At 44.9% G+C, this 18,622-nt stretch overlaps 1 protein-coding gene across 1 annotated transcript in view; it reads right to left on the reverse strand.

Moving 5' to 3' along the window:
• Positions 1 to 595: 595 nt before the first annotated feature.
• SPATA19 (spermatogenesis associated 19) overlaps positions 596 to 18,622 on the reverse strand; it is a 195,404-nt gene continuing 177,377 nt past the window's right edge. The window contains exon 10 of the transcript XR_001707640.4: positions 596 to 1,035. The gene's annotated coding sequence lies outside the window, so the exon portion shown is untranslated. The remainder of the gene's footprint in view (positions 1,036 to 18,622) is intronic.

Genomic DNA, 18,622 nt, shown 5'->3' on the forward strand with positions numbered 1-18,622 from the left:
ACTTCTTTTGTTTTGCCTCTACTGTACCATTAATCCTGGCTCAGTCACAAACCTCCCAGGTGCCTCGATTTTTCTGTCTCAAATGGCGGTAATATAAAAAAGCAGGTAATTTAAATAATATGGGAATCGTTCAAGAAACGGTAGGAGAAAATGTACTATTGCTGTTATTTCTGGATTAATCTGTTCTTAATATATTACATTAAGACATTAATCCCCCGGCCCACCCAGACTTTTCTTGGAATTTTTTTTTTTAATTTTTATTTTTTGAGACGGAGTCTCACTCTGCCACCCAGGCGGGAGTGCAGTGGTAAGATCTCGGCTCACTGCAACCTCCGCCTCCCGGGTTCAAACGATTCTCCTGCCTCAGCCTCCTGGAATTTTTTAAAGCTTCTGGTTTTTAGGTAAATATTGCAGCTGCCTTCTACGGGGGAGAAAAGACTATCTGTGTGAGAGGAGGGTGGAGACAGCGCTAGCAGGAAAGACACAGCTCAGACAGGGGTGCCCAGAGACATCATAGACCCTGGGGGGACTTGCAGCCACAGAGAAGCCACCAGGACCCAGCCATGCACCACAGAGGACAGCCAAGAGTCGGGGGCCAGTATGCATCAAGTGTGTTTATTCAAGGGAAGGAGCAGGGGAGGAAAATCAGCTACTAGCTTCTGCATCTCCTCTCAGATGTCCCCAGATGGAATGTGACTTTGCTCTCCTGACTGGGAGGGCTACTCTGAAAACATGACATAGAGAGCAGTCACAGGAGGACAGGGTAACTCATCACACAGGATCACCTTTCTATCGGGGTAGTTTTTGTAGGTAGGAGGCCAGATGCAATAACAACTTACTGCCAAACTTACTCCAGCAGGCGTTGGAAATCTTTTCCGGATCAGGTGGCTTCTGTGAGCTGGACGGCAGCCCGGCCGCCAAGATGATAACTGAGTTGACTCTGCTGCTCCCCAGTCTCCACATCTAGTTCATCTCCATCACTGGAGTCACGCTGGTGATTACATTCTTCCATCCTGGGTTCTGCTCATGTGTCTGCTAAATGGAACAGTTAATTCAATAAGCCCCATTTCATTATCAATAGCGTTTTCCTCAAATCATTCTGTTGGCTAAGATTTTTCTCTTATTGTGGCTACATTCCTTTTGTTATGAGAATCACTATTATTCATGTTAGTCAGTCGCACTACTAATAATGCTCTGTGTCACGGCCAAAATCATCAGTGATCAACTCGCAGAAAAGTCATCTTAGTGCAGTGTTCCCATGTCACCAAACAGCAAATCCTGGCAGGAAACCATGAAAAGAACAGAGAAAGGTTACTGTGTTTCCCATCACCCTTTGGACTTAATTTGTCAGGAAAGAGCCTTTACTGAAAACCCCGGGGTGTAGAGCAGTGTGACAAGGACGCAGAATGTGTGGGCTCGCTCAGAGACCCCTGCACCTCCACACTGGGAAGCCAAGCCCCATGGCAGCCCAGTTGCTGGTAAGATGAAACCCTCCAAAGCCAAGCTGTCAACAGGGATTGCGCCACCAAAAGTGAAAAAGGAAAGAGAAAAAAAATCTTTTCAAGCACACTGGACTTGACTAAATCTCCAGAGCTCTGGAAGAAGTTTGGGTGAAAAGAATCATATCACAGGGGCTTTGTGAAGAACAACAGGCATCCTCCGCTCCATGAATCTGACCAAACAAAACCTTCAGAAAGTTCGAGTATGATCCTAATGTCCACAGCCTCTGGGATGCTCCATGCAAGAGGCGGAGGACAGTGGGGTGTCAGGGGACCGGAGAGTAGAAACTATTTTGCAGGAAAAACTAAGTAAATACGTGTTGGGTGGCTCTGCCACAGTGAGCCCAGGAGTAGAGAGAGAGAGACCAAGGTTAGCAGCCCTAGTTGTCACTTGAATGACTTCCCCGTGTCGCCATCAGCCTTTATTCTGTAGGAAGTTGTCAGTTCAACTCTTCGATGGGCAGGTTTGTTATCAGCAAGCGGTTTACAGCCCTTGGGCTGTGCATTAATTAAAACGGCTTTGTGCCCAGCCTTATTCATTAGCACGCTGCTTCCTTAATCACTGCCTCTTCAGCCACCAGGACAATCTATAAATCTCCTCATATATGAAATAATGAAGTGGAATGGTTCAATTTATTACAATGTAATAAGTCAGGAGAATGTGGAGGTGGACAAGGCGGCATGGAAGCGGTTGCCTGCCCAGAGCCCTCCCTCCTCATTTCCTGACACGCAGCAGCAGTCGGAATCTGCCTGGGTCCCCGCCTGTCCCAGACTCTTATGCCCTTTGCATCTGTCATCCAGACAGGCAGACCCCAGAAGAAAGAATGGCTGGAGAGGAGCAGAAACAGTCCTAAAGGGTGCTGCAGGGCTGGCGGCTTACTCCACAAAGCTGGGGTCTCTGGAAGAGGGCGTTCACACCTAGGGTCTCATTAACTCTTCCAGAGCCCCCTCAAGTGGATCATGCAGAGACACTACCTCCTCTTCATGCAGTGAGGCTCCACGAGCAGAAGTCACCCAGCCAGAGGCAAACAGTGAGTGCGCAAGGAAGAGGTTCCTCCTTCACTCTTCTACGCAGAAGCCTGAACTCTCTAGTGTGCGCAGGAGCCTCCCCTACCTGAGCAAAAGAACACCTTGGAGCTTTCAGAACTTGCAACACTCAGCCCCCACCCAGATGAAATACAGCCGACTCTACAAGATGAGGCCAGGGGACCAGCAATTATCAAGGGCTCCTTGATTAATTCTAATGCGCGCCCTGTTGAGAGCCACATGCTCCCTCTTGTAAGAATCACGGGAGTGCTGATTCAAGAGGCAGATTCCCAGGCTCCTCCCCTGGAGGGCTGGCTGATTAGTTTGGGGGTGTACAGCCCAAGAATGAACATTTTTATCAAGTTCCCTAAAAGATTCTTAGGACAAGGCACCTTTGGTAAAGACTGAGCTGTCTCTAAAACATCTAGCCCTTGCTCTCCCATCCCACCTCCTAAGTCAATGGTGCTCAATTCCTCCCCGACTTCGAGACATGTGGTAGATGCCATTTGTGTGACTGACACACTTCCACCAGAGAAGCCAGATTTTCCTAAGACTGTGATAAATATAATAAACACCATGACTGTGTGAGTTTCTGCATGCTAACTATAAACTCCTTCCTTCTTTCATTCACTGATTCCTAAGCATCCCATACCCCCAGAGCTCTGCCTTAAGTGGCTCTGCTGGCTTACAAAGGTGGGGTGTCCAGGTTCTGCCCATTCCTCCCTTGTTTTCCATCTCTGAGGTGCCCTATGACCAGAAACTAGAAGCACAGCCTGACTCATAGATGCAATCAGTGAGATGCTTCAGATCAGAGACCTGTGCCAATAGAATCAGCTAAACGGGAGCCCTGGGAGGCCGACATCCACAAATTGATTCACTCCAGAAGTTCACCGCAGCTTCCAGGAATGAAGCTCCCGGTTTGACATGCTTGTCCAGAGATAACCCCAAGCCAGGCATTGAGGAGTGGCGACACCAATTTGAGGAGGAAACGGCTGAGCCACGCAGCTGTCCAGATGCAGCCGTTTGCCATCTGTGCTGCTGAGCGGCTTTATTCCTTGGCTTGCTTGATGTGGTCAGCAACCGCCAGACATCACCAACTTCCCGTCCACCGGCTTTCCCTGACATCCTCTGGAAAAAGGGGGCAGCTCTGCAGCTCCACAGCCAGGTGTGCCCCACCTGGCCTCTCCAACCTATGCCAGGCTCTTCCTCCTGGAAAGATGGAGAGGGAGGGTCCCAGGAGCCAGCACAGTCCTTGGGGGCACAGGCAGCAGGTGGGCAGCGCAAGGAGGGAGCGACACAGGCCAGGAAAAGCCATCCCTCGATGACGTTTTTCTGTCCAAGAGATTCCTCATGGAGTTGTGAACATGGGACAATATACATGGCTCCAATTCCTTGGGATCCAAATGCCATTCAGCCAGGAAAAGGCAGAAACAAGGTGTGTAGAAAATAGCATTGCTGCTTACCACAAGGGCTGTCAGCCCACCCCACACTCTCTGCTGCTTTTTTTCTCCTTCTTACTATATTACATGGTATGGACTGATCGTTTTGTCTTTTTAGTATTCTTGTGTTGACGCCCTAACTCCTAAAGTGAGAGTAGTACTTTAGGGCCTTTGGGAGGTGATCAGGTCATGAGGGTGGAGCCCTCATGAATGAAATTAGTGCCCTTATGGGAAGAGACAGGAGAAAGATTGCCCCCTTTCTCTGTCTCTCTCTTTTTCTCTTCCTCCCTCGAACCCTCCCTCTCTCTGCCACGTGAGGACTCAGGGAGAAGACAGCCATCTGCAAACCAGGAAGCAGCCCTCACCAGACACCAGCTCTGCCAATGCCTTGATCTTGGACTTCCCAGTTTCCAGACTGTGAGAAACAGAGGTCTGTTGTTTAAGCCTCCCAGGCTATGGTAATTTGTATAGCAGATCTAGCTAAGACACAGCACTTATCACCTGCTAATCTACTATCACATTTGCAAATTTGGTGTGCTTATTTTTTATTATCTATCTCCTCCAGCTAGCAGATAAGCCCCACAAGGGCCGGGAACATGGTTTGTTTTGTTTAGTGATGTGTGCTCATTGCTGTCAACAGTGCCTGGCACATTGGAGGACTCCACAGCTACACAGTGAGTGACAGTAAGCGCAGGAGAGACTGGACAGCATCAGTGGGAATCACCCACCCCCCATCTTGTCCCAAGAGAACGGAGACACATGAGGGAGAGAAAGTATGTGCACTTTTCATACCTCTGCCTGTCCTGGGTATTCAGAGGGCTTCAGGCTATCATCATAATCCATAAACAAACTAAGAAACCACGAGGTCAAGCTGCCAGCTGATATTCAGGCTGGCATCCTATCACTCTCCATGGGAAAGACTCCACCACTTCCATCCCACGTTGAGAAATCAGATCCCCCAATGAAATATTGGTTGTTCTTGCTTAACCAGGTGACAAATAACATGCTTAATAAATTATAAATGATAAAATATTGCAGAAAAGCCCAATATCAATTTTAATACTTTAAAATGATTTATTAATATGCTTCCATACTGTTTGCTGTGTCTGTTATTTCTCACGTTCCCACGACACACTGTGAATAAGGAAGGGGAACTTGACAAGGTGAGTAAAGGGAGACATGAGGCTGCCTTGACAGGTGGGGTGTGATGAGTGATGCGAGCATAGGCAGGATCAAAAGAGAAAAGATACCACTGCTCCAGGTCCCAGAAATGTTTCCAGAGAATTCTAAATATTCACGAAACACTCTTGCCATCTCCCCTTTCCAGGAGATGCCAAAAGATCACAAAGCCTTTTGTGAAGGCTTTTCTAACCCTGTCTCCTTCTAGGAAAACCACTTATTCTGTTGATTCCCCACTGGCCTGCATTGAGTACCTGCCTCTGACATGGCCCCTCTAATACAGGAGCCAAGGAGACCATTCACTTTGGATGGATGGATGGATGGATGGATGGATGGATGGATGAATGGATGATGGTTGGATGGGTGGATGGGTGGGTGGATGAATGGATGATGGTTGGATGGGTGGATGGGTGGGTGGATAGGTAGATAGGTGGGTGGATGGATGGGTAGAAGGGTGGATGGATGGGAGGATGGGTGGAAGGGTGGATGGGTGGGTGGGTGGGTGGATGGATGGATGATGGGTGGGTGGATGGGTAGATGGATGAATGATGGGTGGATAAGTGGGTGGATGGGTGGGTGGGTGGTGGATGGATGATGGGTGGGTGGGTGAATGGATTGATGAATGATGGGTGGGTGAGTGTATAGATGGGTGATGGGTGGATAGGTGGATGGGTGGGTAGATGGGTGGGTACATTATTTGGTTTATGGGTTTCTTTCCTCACTCAGCCTCTCTCTACTCACTTGTAGACTGTGCTCTCTAGCATAGGGACCAAGACCATCCTCAGAAGGGCACTAGACTTGGGACAACGCATCCTTTGTAGTGCAGAAGTCGGCCCAAATAACTGCACATAGTAAAATGACACCTCAGCCCTAGCAACTTTCGTTTAAAGACCAAAATTTCAAAATCAATGCAGAAAGGCATTTAGGAAAGGGGAGTGGGCAGCCCCTTTGCACTTCCCCACCCACCCCCTCAACCCCAAGGTGGGAGTGGTGTTTCTAGTTGTCTCCTGACCCGAACACAGTGTGGAATCTCATAGGTGTTTAACACGCGTTTGTTGAGTGGATTCAGGTGCTGCGGAAGCTCTCTCCAGAGCTTAGGAGCTTAGCCGGGAGGTAGTATGGCATCAAGGTCTCGGGGCTCAGACCCTGGAGCAGCATGCCTGGGTTCACAGCCCCACACCTCACATCCTGCCAGGGCTGTGTGGTTTGGGCAAGGTTCATAACCTCTTGTGCCTCCATTTCTTCCGCTGGAAAATGGGAAATAATAAAAGTGCCTCCCACGTAGGGTTGTTGTGAAGATTGGATGTGTAAATACAGACACAGTGTTCAGAAGGGTTCTTGAGGCAGCCCATGCCGTGCAAGTGCCCACTGTCAGTAGTCTATGAGCATCGCATTTGAAGTCAGATGGTCTTGTGTTCCAGTCCTGCTCAGCCCTTTGCAAGTTCTGCCTCAGCCTCAGTGTGAGGAGGTTATTCAGGTCCCTTATGTGTAAAACGGGAATGATTCCATCCATATCAAAAAGCTGTCAAGAGGACTAAATTCATACAAAATTCAGCGTTTGACACGTTGTTAGTGCTCAAAGATAGCACTAATACAATCTTTTATTAATATTGATCACTATAACTAATTGTCGTTCGTATTTTTGGGTGGAAGACACAGGTTTAAAGAGCAGTCTGTCTCTTCCTATTTGACCCAAACCTCTCAGCTGCCTCTTCCGCACGGTATGAGGCTTAGATTGTAAGTTTGTGTGTTTTGTGATCTGGGCCACATCACAGAACAGAATGCACAGTGGAAGGCCTGCTCTCCTGGGGGCAATTAGCGCCTGGCCTGCATGGGGCCCACATTTCTCTTAATGAGTCATCACAGCTAAGTTGTCTAGGACTCTTTCTTTTTCCCCATTTCCTGGTTCTAAAGCATAACAGACTAAAGGCAGAATTTGGATAAAACTGCTTTGCTCCCCCTGCCCCTAAAAGACAAAATAAACATATTGAGAAAGAAAGACACAGAGACAGGGACAGAGACAAGACGGGAAAATAGGAAGAGAGAGAGAAGCAGACAGGGAAGACACTCCAGAAGCAATAAGCTGAGCTTACACCAATGGGAGGGATGGCTTTGTGAATACAGGTGTAAACGGTGTCACCCTGAGCACAAAGCCAGCCGCCGGCTCACAAACCTATTAGCTGGTAAACAGCAATGTTCTGTAATTCCAGCTATTAAAAACAGCTTAAAGAGAAATCAAATCTTATTTAGCAGGGATTGTAGGGGTCTTCTTGGACTATTTTAAAGTTTCATATTCATCTAAGCAGACAGGCTCTAATTCTTTCTTGGAGGCAATCGCATTTCCAAGCTTATTAAACATCCATTTAAAGGGGTGAGGAGGGCCTGTGAATGTTCCTTCCCCCCCACCCCGCCACGCAGACAATAGTGGGCCTATGAATGACTTTCTAAGTCAAGGGAAACTACAGGGACAGGTGGAATGTTTCCTGCAATTTGCATATGAAACAAGGTTGTCTCTGCTTTGCTGCCAGTGAAGAAGAAGCGATCATAATTAGGGAGAGGGTCTTTACATATCCTCAGTTCCTGAGGTCAGGCTATACATCATCACAAAAAAAGAGGTCTCTCAATCACTGAAGTATCGACGGTGGCTTTCTGTGCACGTGTGTATCAACTGTTCACACTGTGGCCATGTTCACAGAACCCCATGAACTTTCAGATGCTTATTTTGTTGAGACACTAGGGTCACCAGTCAGGGTAGAAAAGCTGGGCTCTTTTACAAGCCATCAAAAATATCTATGTGTTAAATGCTAAGTATCAGGGTTCAAAAGAGTCAGATAACATTTCTTCTGACTCTCAACATATGATTCTCAATATATGTCTGTTTAGTAGCTAAGAGCTAAATAAGCCTAAAAACAAAAAGATGACCTTGCAAGTCAGTCAGCTGGCAGATGAAAAATCAAATCAGGTCTCCATGCTCTCGGTCTGATAGTCCCACAACCAGATCAAATTACTTGTGTTCCTTCCCTTGGAAGTGCAATTCTTCATCTCAAAATCCCTTCAGTCTCAGACTTCTCAGAATAACTCTCCTGAACATAGGCGAGGAGGACGCTGCAGCCTAATTATCCTCTGCAACGACTGGTGAATAGGTTCTTATTTGGTATTTTTCTTGATCACATAACAAACTGACAAGATCTTTTCAAGAATGACGCTGTTTGAATCCTTCCAAAAATAGAGTGCCTGCATCCACATTTCCAAGCTATATGAGAATTGCAACGCTAATGGGTCCCCAGGTCCCTGGAAATTCTAAGCAATGGGTCATTCTCTAGGCAGAAGAGAGACTCAATACACCTAGGCAAAAATGTCCCCCAAGTCCCCTCTAATTACCATTCACTTCCTGTATATCTCCTTTTTCATCACTGCTGATTACAGATACATCCATGTCTGAATAATATCTTTCCACTTTATAATCAGACAACTACCACTTACTCTGATAACCTGAGACACTCTAAGTATGATTTTGCCTGCAGAATACTCTGTCTGCGTTTGGTCTCTTTTCAGGGTTAGGCAAATTACTACATCCTTGGCAGCAGAAAGCTGACTGGAACAACATACTAAGAAGACACCTTGTCTAAGGTGAGACTTAGAGGACAGCTGTAAATACTTGGTGCTGAAAATTCCCATTCCCAGACGGCTGCGTGGAGGGGAATGCTGCATCCGTCCACCTCAAAGCTCCAGCTTCTCAGCTTCAGGCTCACACCAAGTCTCCCATAAGAAGCCAATCTGCTCATGATCTCTCTTCATGATGGGATTACTATTTCTTCATTTTATAATATTACACGACCCTCTAATTTAAAAGTTGCTCCCATCTATAGGGCCTCATGTCATTGGATTCAAACAGAAGCTTTGTAAGAGAAGTTTCAGTGTCTCTAGTTTACAGTTGAGGAAAAAGAGACCAGAAGACCCTCCCCTGCCACAGCAGAGGGAGCGGGGCACTCTGGGATGGAGCTTGATTCTGTGTAGTAGGTGCACAGTCATAACAAAGAGACAGAGCGAGTCCTGGAAGTAAGCCTAGCACCAAAGACTGGGGTTCCAGCATCGATTCCGCCACCTCGCAGTCACCATGGATATGGAATCTAAATTCTCCAGGGCAGTGTTTGCAACTTGGCTGCAAATCGGAGCCGCGTGGGGAGCTTTCACAAAACTCATGCCTGGGCCCACCCCCAGCATTCTGATATAATTGGTCTGGGTAGCAGGAGTTTTTAAGGCTGCTCCAAGTAATGTTTCATGCAAACACAGTTGAGAAGACACTGCTCTAAGGCCTCAGTTTCTCCCCTGGTGAAAGGAGAGTGACAACATGCACCCCATAAAATCATAGTCCTACCAGCAAAATACAGGACAGTCCATAAAATGATTTGCACCACTTTAAGTGCATCAAAGGAGAATACAGAAGTGTTTCCAACCCATTCCAGATTGGCCCCCAAAGTGGTTTTCTCTCTTAACAATTTGCCTGCAGGGATCTAGGAAGGCTTTGGAATCCAACCGATACCAACCAATAGGATAACTTCCATCTAAGTTTCTTAGCCAAGTAAGACTTTTACATAAAGAAGAGCAGTGCTGAGACATGGCTACCTGATCCAGACTCCTTCCAGGCTCATACACTTTGCTCTCTCATCTACGCTGTTTGCTGGACTCTGCACTAGGCACTGTGCTGGGTGCTGTGGTGGAGAGAAAGATGAGGCACGCTACTGCCATCATGGAGCCAACAGCCCAGAGACCACCGATGGCCAGTGTTGTCATCAAACAATGCCGAACAAACAGGCAGGAGGAACTTGGAACTGCGACACAATTTTCCAAAGAGTGATGGCTTTGCAGGAGGGGAGGCATTTGCCCTGAGTCTTGAAGGAAGGGTACAAGTTTGCCATAGAGACAGAGTTATAGGAAAAGGCATAGCGTGTTCAGAGACTAGTTGACTCAGTAGAGGCTGAGAACTCTGCCTTCTTTGCTAAGGATCTGGACTTCTTATTCCCATTTTGCAGATTTAAAAACTGACATCCAGAGTTTAAGTAACAAGCTGAAGGCCACATGACAGTGGAGATTTAGATACAGTTTTTGAGCAAGGAAGTGGCATGGTTATATTTTTCTTTAGAAAGCTAATTCAAAGAACAGTTGGAAGAGGAACCAAAGGCAAGGAGCCCAGATGTGCAGCAGCACAAGGGAATGATGATGCCAGCCTGGACTAAGGTATTGGCAATGAGGGTGAAGATGAAAGACAGGCCCTGGGTCCTAGAGACATGCCTGGGAATTCGGAGTTTAGTGCTGATGATGTAAGAGAGAAATGAAGGGAACTAGGCTGTACCACAGGAACAGTTTGCATCATTCCACCCCAGCCCAGCCTCTCTGCAGACCCACATCCTGCCTGGTGACGTGTGTGCACTTATGCCAGGTCCATGTGCTTAGCTAACAGTGCTTCCTAAACTTTGAGATCTACACAAGTTGGTAATCACTTGAAAATTTCCAACTAAATGTAAAAAAAGAAAAAAACAAGTAAATCTATTCTTTCTTTTGACTGCTCTATTGATTAAAATGAATGTCTGTGCTGGGACTGCTGAACCATGGAAAGCAATCTGTCTTGGATGGGTAACAGATCGTTAGGAAATCACTGGGTTGAAGGAAAAAGTCAAGAAAAAAATTTGCACAGATTCACGTGTGGGGGTGTCAGTGTGCCTATCTGTAGCTCCATAGCCGCGTATAGATATGTGCATTTCTATATATAGGGGACATATGCCACAGACTTCAATCAGCAGCCATGAGCCAAAGGCACAGGCAGGATTCCTGAGAGGGTGGCACCACCGAGGGTTCAGCAGACTCTGGGCGACACTGCTGGGTCCCCATGGGTGTGGATGGGGCACAAGGAGCTATTCAGATAATAAATTCAGCTCTCAAGCAGCTCCTAGCTGACGTGTGAGTTTGACAGAACCTACAACATTGTACTTCAAGACCATTCTCTGGGAAATTTGGAAAAACAAGTGGCATTAATATGTATGCTTCTAATTTCATCAAAATGTTAGTGATGAGAGCTAGTCTACATACAAGAAACCTCTTGCTTAAGAAGAGGGAAAAGAAAAAAATAAGAATGAACTCTCCGTTGCTATTCTTCACTGCCAAATAAAATAAGCTGTGGCCAATTCTGCAAGGTACACCTTAGAGTTTAAGTCAGAGTCAACCTATCCCAAGTTTCTGAAATGGATTGTTTGCCCTCCACAAATTCCCCTTCAATGGGGCAGGAATGGGAGGAAACCGGAGAGCGAGGCCTTCCATCAAAACGGATGAGTAGAAGCAAAGGGGGCAAGCCTCTCCTGTCCTGCCAGGGTGAATTGCTCTATCACGTGTTCACCAGCTCAGTTTGTCCAATTAGCACTAATATTTTCCCAGTGGACTCTCATGGGCAGCATCTACCCTCCCTCATGTAGAATCTTCATCTCTATGATCTGACCATTCTGCAACCCAAACTTATCCCTCTTTCCTTCCCTGGGGCTCTCTCTCTCCCATCAAAATTTAGGAACTCTGATTTCAGAACACTATTTTGGACCCGTTTGCTGGAACAGTGGATCTGCAGTGGGGCACTGGTGACTTCACCTCAGAGCAGCAGGAGGGAGGGGAGAAGCTTGGGCACAGTATCCTCTATCCTCCAGGTCATGTCTAAAGGAATGGAGATTCATTTGGAAAAAGTGAGTACACTCAACCATGTCTCGTCATGAAATTCACGTCTCCTTTGCTTTCTGGCTATGCAGCCTTGAGCACGTCATTTAAACTTTCTAGATTTCAGCTTTCTTATCTGTAAAATGGGGCTAATATTAATTATTATGATAGTAGCTGACAATAGCACTTGCAAATTGATTTATCCCTTTGATGAAGTTAAAGATTTTCTGAAAATCTGGAAGCAGTTTTTGACTTACTTGCTTTTGTTTAGCATCTGAGTGATGTGAGCTGGGTGATTGTCTAGCTACTCAGAGGGTCACAGTAAGGCCAAGTTGACTAAAAGCATGTAAAATTTTTAGAACAGTGCCTGATACAGAGTAACAATTGCTACTCTTCCCCCCATCCCGCCCCCACCACCCCTGCGCAGGTACTGAAGAATAATGATAGAAACTACATTTTCTCACAAAGAGTAAGAAATATAGTTGCACTGATACTATTAAACACTTGGTATTAAATACTGAGTCAAGAACACGGTACAGAGATACAGGAAGTCAGACAAAGGACCTCCCTAAAAAGTCTTGAAAAAGAATATGGGCAACGTCTCAATGGAATTGGAGGACGGGACCTAATGCCCCCTTAAAAGTTAAGAGCAGGCCGGGCGCGGTGGCTCACGCTTGTAATCCCAGCACTTTGGGAGGCCGAGGCGGGTGGATCACGAGGTCAGGAGATCGAGACCATCCTGGCTAACACGGTGAAACCCCGTCTCTACTAAAAATACAAAAAAATTAGCCGGGCGTGGTGGTGGGCGCCTGTAGTCCCAGCTACTCGGGAGGCTGAGGCAGGAGAATGGCGTGAACCCGGGAGGCGGAGCTTGCAGTGAGCTGAGAAAAAAAAAGTTAAGAGCATCCTATTTCTGTGAACTCTGCTGGTTCTGGGACTACAAACAGGCATGGCCCCTGCAGTGGACAAGCAGACCAGTGAGGGTGCCACCAAAGGCTGAACAGTCCCTGGCATGGAACAGGCACTCAATACTTAATGAATGAAAGACTCAAGAATGAATAAATGAATGAATGAAAGAAACTATAAAAATAATGCATACAAATTACCTGCATAGGAAATGCTTTTGAGAAATACCCTGCATAACATGGAAGTCCATTACCATTTTGAGCTTAATTAACCTTTTATTTCAATGAGTATTTTATTTAATACTCATTAGTAGCCATATAGAGGGTATAATAAATACATGGCATTTCTGAATGCACATAGAATATTCTAGTTTCCAAAAATGTCTAACGCATCTCAGAAAGGAGAGTGATGTACTCCATTTATGTTTTTATCTTTCCTTTCTTTGTAAATTTAGGGGGCTTTTGTTGTTGTTGTTGTTTGTTGTTGTTGTTGTTGTTTGTTTTTTGAGACAGAGTCTCGCTCTGTTGCCAGGCTGGAGTGCAGTGACGCGATCTCGGCTCACGGCAACCTCCGTATCCCAGGTTCAAGCGCTTCTCCTGCCTCAGCCTCCCAGGTAGCTGGGATTACAGACACGCACCACCACGCCGAGCTAATTTTTGTATTTTTAATAGAGACGGGGTTTCACCATGTTGGCCAGGATGGTCTCGATTTCTTGACCTCGTGATCCGCCCACCTTGGCGTCCCAAAGTGCTGGTATTACAGGTGTGAGCCACCGTGCCCGGCCAAATTTAGAGTTTTTAACAGATAAATTTGACTTTAAAAAATGGCGACCTCTAATAATTAAGTTTCTAGAAAGTATAATAAAAACCTAGAAAGTCTGTGAAAATAGATTAAATGATACATGCATAAAGGGTTCATTGGTTGCCTCTTTTAATTTGCTTTTCTCAATCAAGATGTGCCATCCTCCAGCTTAAATAGCTGTCAATAGCACCTACAATTTGATTTATCTCTTGATGAAGTTAAAGATTTTCTGGAAATCTGGAAACAGTTTTCAAATCCTCGCTGTTGTTATTTAGCATCTGAGACTTGTGAACTGTTTTTCCCACTATTTTTCATCTTAGAATTCTAGCATCTGCATAAATTTGGAGAGCAACTTGCCTTCTCCTTAGATACACGAATATGGAAAATGCAACAGAAGTTGCTTATCATGCACTCAGGTTGAGTGAAGTTTTATCATAATGAAGCTAAATGAAATTCCCAAATTGCTCTGGTGGAGAGGAACGCCTTGATATTCCACTTGTGGAAAAGTGGCTCTATGCCAAAAATAAAGTCACATCAACCTCAGTACAGGAGAAATCAGAGTTTCTGCTCACAGCAGCAGCAGAGGAATCATCTGCAACACAGAGACTTTTGGGTTGTATGTAAGGCAGCCTTGCTGGATGGTCTTTAACAGGGTTTTGGTAGGGACATGGTAGAGGCTGGTTCCTAAACTCTTCAAACGTTTCTTCCCAGCCCTTTAACTTTGACCTCACGTGCAGAGAGTTGAGTTAATTATAAGCCTTATTTATGGGCACACTTACACCATTAAGTTCATACACAGCCCCATTTTTGTGCCATTCTTCACTCCTCTGTCCTTTTCTCCCCTAAGCAACCATGTAAACATGTTAGAGAGAGAGGTGAGCGTGCACACACACATATACACACATTCATTTACACATGATCTTGTAAAACATGTAATTTGATTTGCTTAAATGTATTTCACTCTACCAATACTGTATTGTGCTATAGACCTCATTCAGTTTCTTTCTACATTGAACACTGTGGGTTTAAGATCTAGCCATGCTGTGCTGGGTAGATCTGTTCTGTTGCTTCTAAATGTGTCATTGTAATTCACAGTGTGATTCCGTCATGCTTTATTTATCCATTCCTGCCTTGATATGTATCTCTCCTCTACCATGAACAATGCTGTGATGAGCATCCTTGGACCTGGCCTGGAAGTTTTCTGGGATATGCACCTAGGAGGAAACTGCTTGACAGTAGGGTATATGTATACTTAATTTAAGCAAGTACTTTCTGATTACTCTTCACAATGGCAATCTCAGTCTCTACTCCCCCCGTGAGGGTTCCTGTATCCCCTCACCGTCATCGACATATCACCCAGCTTCCTCATTATTGTCAGTTATATGGGGATTTCCATTTTCTTTAATTTCAAAAAAATTAGCATCTCTTTGTATTGCTTGTTTGGTTTAATTTGGGTTCATCTTATACAAATTTGCTATTCATATCTCATTTTTCTTTTAGAGCTCTTGTCTTTCTCTTGCTGAGTCTCAAGATTTTTTAGGTATTAATCTCATCAGCTTATCATCCTGCATATCACCTCTCAATCTCTCAGTGTTGATTTTATCCAAGATATCTTTTGTTGAACAGAGCACCTAATCTTACTGTAATCCAATTTTGCCTTTATGTACTTTCTGCACTTCTAGTGTTTTAAAAAGTCTTCCCCCACCCTGGGTCACAAAGATCCCCCAACATTACTTTCTGTTAACTTTTTACCTTTCAGATTTAGGTCTGTAATTAACACGGAGTCCACCTTCGTAGGTGGTTCCAGTGAGGTATCCAGTTTTATTTTTCTCCATGTTGTAAGCCAGGTTCTCCATCACATCTGTTAAAGAGACAGCCCCTTCCCGATTGTTTTTAGTACCACCTATAAAATTTATGAAATCAGTTTGGTTCTATCTCTGAAGACTGTCTTTTGCTCCATTGGTCTATTTGTCTGTTCTTACAGTCCACATGTTTTAACTACTATAACTATGCAGCACATCTCTCCTTCCATAAAGTTGACTTAGCTATGCATGGACCTTTGTCCTCTCGTATATGTTTAGAATGCTTTTATTGAGTTCTGTTTTTTAAAAAAAAAAAATCCAGCTAGTCCAGGCATGGTGGCTCACACTGGTAATCCCAGGACTTTGCGAGGCCAAGGCAGGCAGACCACTTGAGCTCAGGAGTTTGAGACCAGCCTGGGCAACATGGCAAAACCCTGTCTCTACCAAAAAGAATACAAAACAATTAGCCTGGCATGGTGGTATGAACCTTTGGTCCCAGCTACTTGGGAGGCTGAGGTGGGAGGATCACTTGAGCTCAGAAGGCGGAGGTTGCAGTGAGCCAAGACAGCACAACCACACTCCAGCCTGGGTGACAGAGTGAGACCCTGTCTAAAAAAAATTCAGCTAGTACTTTAATTGGACATTTGATTTGCATTGAATGTAGAGATTAATCGGGGAATATTGACATCCTTATTGTGATAAATTATCCTATTCAGAGTATGAAATGATTGAACATATATTTGTATTATTTCTAAATATCCACAACAGATTTTTATATTCTTTCTTAAATATTGATTGTATTCTTTGCTACATATGTTGCTTTTGTTTTTGGTTGTTATAGGTCGTATCTTGGATTCTAAAAGTCTTCTGGCTTGTTACTGCTAGTATGCAGAAATGTGTTTGATCTTTTTAAGTTAATATTGTATCTGAAAACTTCACTGGCCTCTGCTTTTAGTTACAATGGTTTAATTTTCTGCGGTTTGTTTGTACATCATCACGTTATCTGCGAGTGACAACTTCAGACCTTCCAATCATTTCATCTTTGATTGCTTGTTTGTATTTATCCTTTTTTAAAGAGCATTTTAAATACCTGCTTCAATTCAGAATAATTTGGGGTCATTTTAACTCCCAGTATTGGCTTTCTCCTCAAGACTCACAGGGTGCTACCTCCTTTGGAGACAGCTCAACAACCCCATTCATTTTTGGGAGTCCTATAAAGTTTTCAGAAATTTGACTGAAATATGTACCCCACTCTGGGGTGGGGAAAATAAAAACAGTTAAAAGCCATTTGTGGAAGAAATGCTGAAACTTTTTTTTCCCAAATCAAAGAGTAGATATAGATTTAAATATGAAGTTACCATTATAGCTATTTCCTGAATGCCAATATGAGGGGTGATTGCCGCATTCTGAATTGTCTATATATAGATAAACAACTAAGACACATACTGTTTTTTCAATGTGCCAAATCCTCTTCTAGCCATTTTCTATATATTACCTTATTTCATTTAACAGACCTCTGAGGTGAGTACTGTTATCTTCCCCATTTCACAGGTGGGGAAACCAAGGCAGAAAGAGGTTAAATACTTTGCCAAAAGTCACACAGCTATAGAACTAGAGCCAGGACTCAGACCGCAGCAGTCTGCCCCAGAGACTGTGCTTTCGGGCCCCACAGCCCCGCCTGCAGGTCCCAGGGCACGTGCCATCCTCAGGAGGAAAGAGCCAGCACGTCTAAGAGCAAGCTGGGGTCAGTGTGGCTCAGCCAGTGTTGTTTTAAAGTCCTTTTTGGCACAGCTGATAGGTCATTCTCCTTCACGATCACCATCTTGGTCTCTGCTGCTTTTTGCTCCCTACAGTCTGACCAGTAGTCCCTCCAAACCAAAATAGTCAAGTAACTTCTCTCTGCCCCCAAAAATTGTTCAACCACAGAAACAGAGAGTGAGAGAGGGAACGCAGTCCTCCACGGGCTGCGGCTTTCCGCCCCGCCCTGCTGTCTGCCCACAGAGAGGGAAGGGCTGAGCAGGGCTTACAATCTGGGGAAGAAAGACAACTTGCTGGCTTCTCTGACTTGGGTTTCCTAAGAGAAGAATTATTACTTTGTTCTGAATATTGAAAATCCCTAGATTAGATGCATCTATATTAAAATGTGAATATAATATATGCATTCACATTTGCATATAGGTGCATCTAATCTATGTATCTACAGATGCACCCCTCCCCCCACCTCAGAAACTCCAAGTATAAAATGCAGAGACTAACATTCAGGTATGTAGACATTCTGATTACAGTTATTATTGGTTCTTTCCATTTAGATAATAGTGAGATGGCTAGATAATAGGGTATTGTCTGTTTGCTAAAACTAAACAAATCTTTTTCAATTATGATGAGGCATATTTCATGGTGCAGGAATAGGCTGGAAGTTTGCAGCTCAATTTGTTTCTGAATTGGAAGCACAGGTATGGCAGGCCATGATAAACAAAGGGGCTAAATCTGCGTGTGGCTAAAGCCTTGTTGAAGGAATGTGGGCCTAGTAAAATCTCATTTGCCTCAGGTTAAAGAGTGTGAAATGGGTGTTCCTTTTCTTTTTTCTTTTTTTTTTTTTTTTTGAGACAGAGTCTCGCTCTGTGGCCCAGGCTGGAGTGCAGTGGCGTGATCTCAGCTCACTGCAAGCTCTGCCTCCCGGATTCACGCCATTCTCCTGCCTCAGCCTCCCAAGTAGCTGGGACTACAGGCGCCCGCCACCACGCCCGGCTAATTTTTTGTATTTTTAGTAGAGACCGGGTTTCACTGTGTTAGCCAGGATGGTCTCGATCTCCTGACCTCGTGATCTGCCCACCTTGGCCTCCCAAAGTGCTGGGATTACAGGTGTGAGCCACCGCGCCCGGCGAAATGGGTGTTTCTTTACACACACAAACCCCTTCACACTTGTGGTCTTTCCCCCTATGAATCAAGGAGTCCAGGTCTTGATGCAGACCTGAGACAGCAGAGTGTCTATTTTCAAACTATCATGGGCTCACAGCTGCCAGAAATAAGTCACCTCAGCAAACTCAAATGGTGGCAATTTCATAACACATAAAATTGATTGATGCTCACAATCAAAATGTATTTCCCTTGATAATTTATGCTCAATAATTTAACGTAATTATCTGTGCCACAATAGTAACATTTCTGCCTTCCTGTCAGCGCTGAAGTGCAAGCACACAAGCACACACACGTACACAGAACAAAAAACACACTATCTTTCAGAGGCAAGATTTCCAAAAAATCAATGTCATTG

Source organism: Pan troglodytes, chromosome 9 (assembly GCF_028858775.2).
Source record: "Pan troglodytes isolate AG18354 chromosome 9, NHGRI_mPanTro3-v2.0_pri, whole genome shotgun sequence".
NCBI classification, from domain to species: Eukaryota; Metazoa; Chordata; class Mammalia; order Primates; family Hominidae; genus Pan; species Pan troglodytes.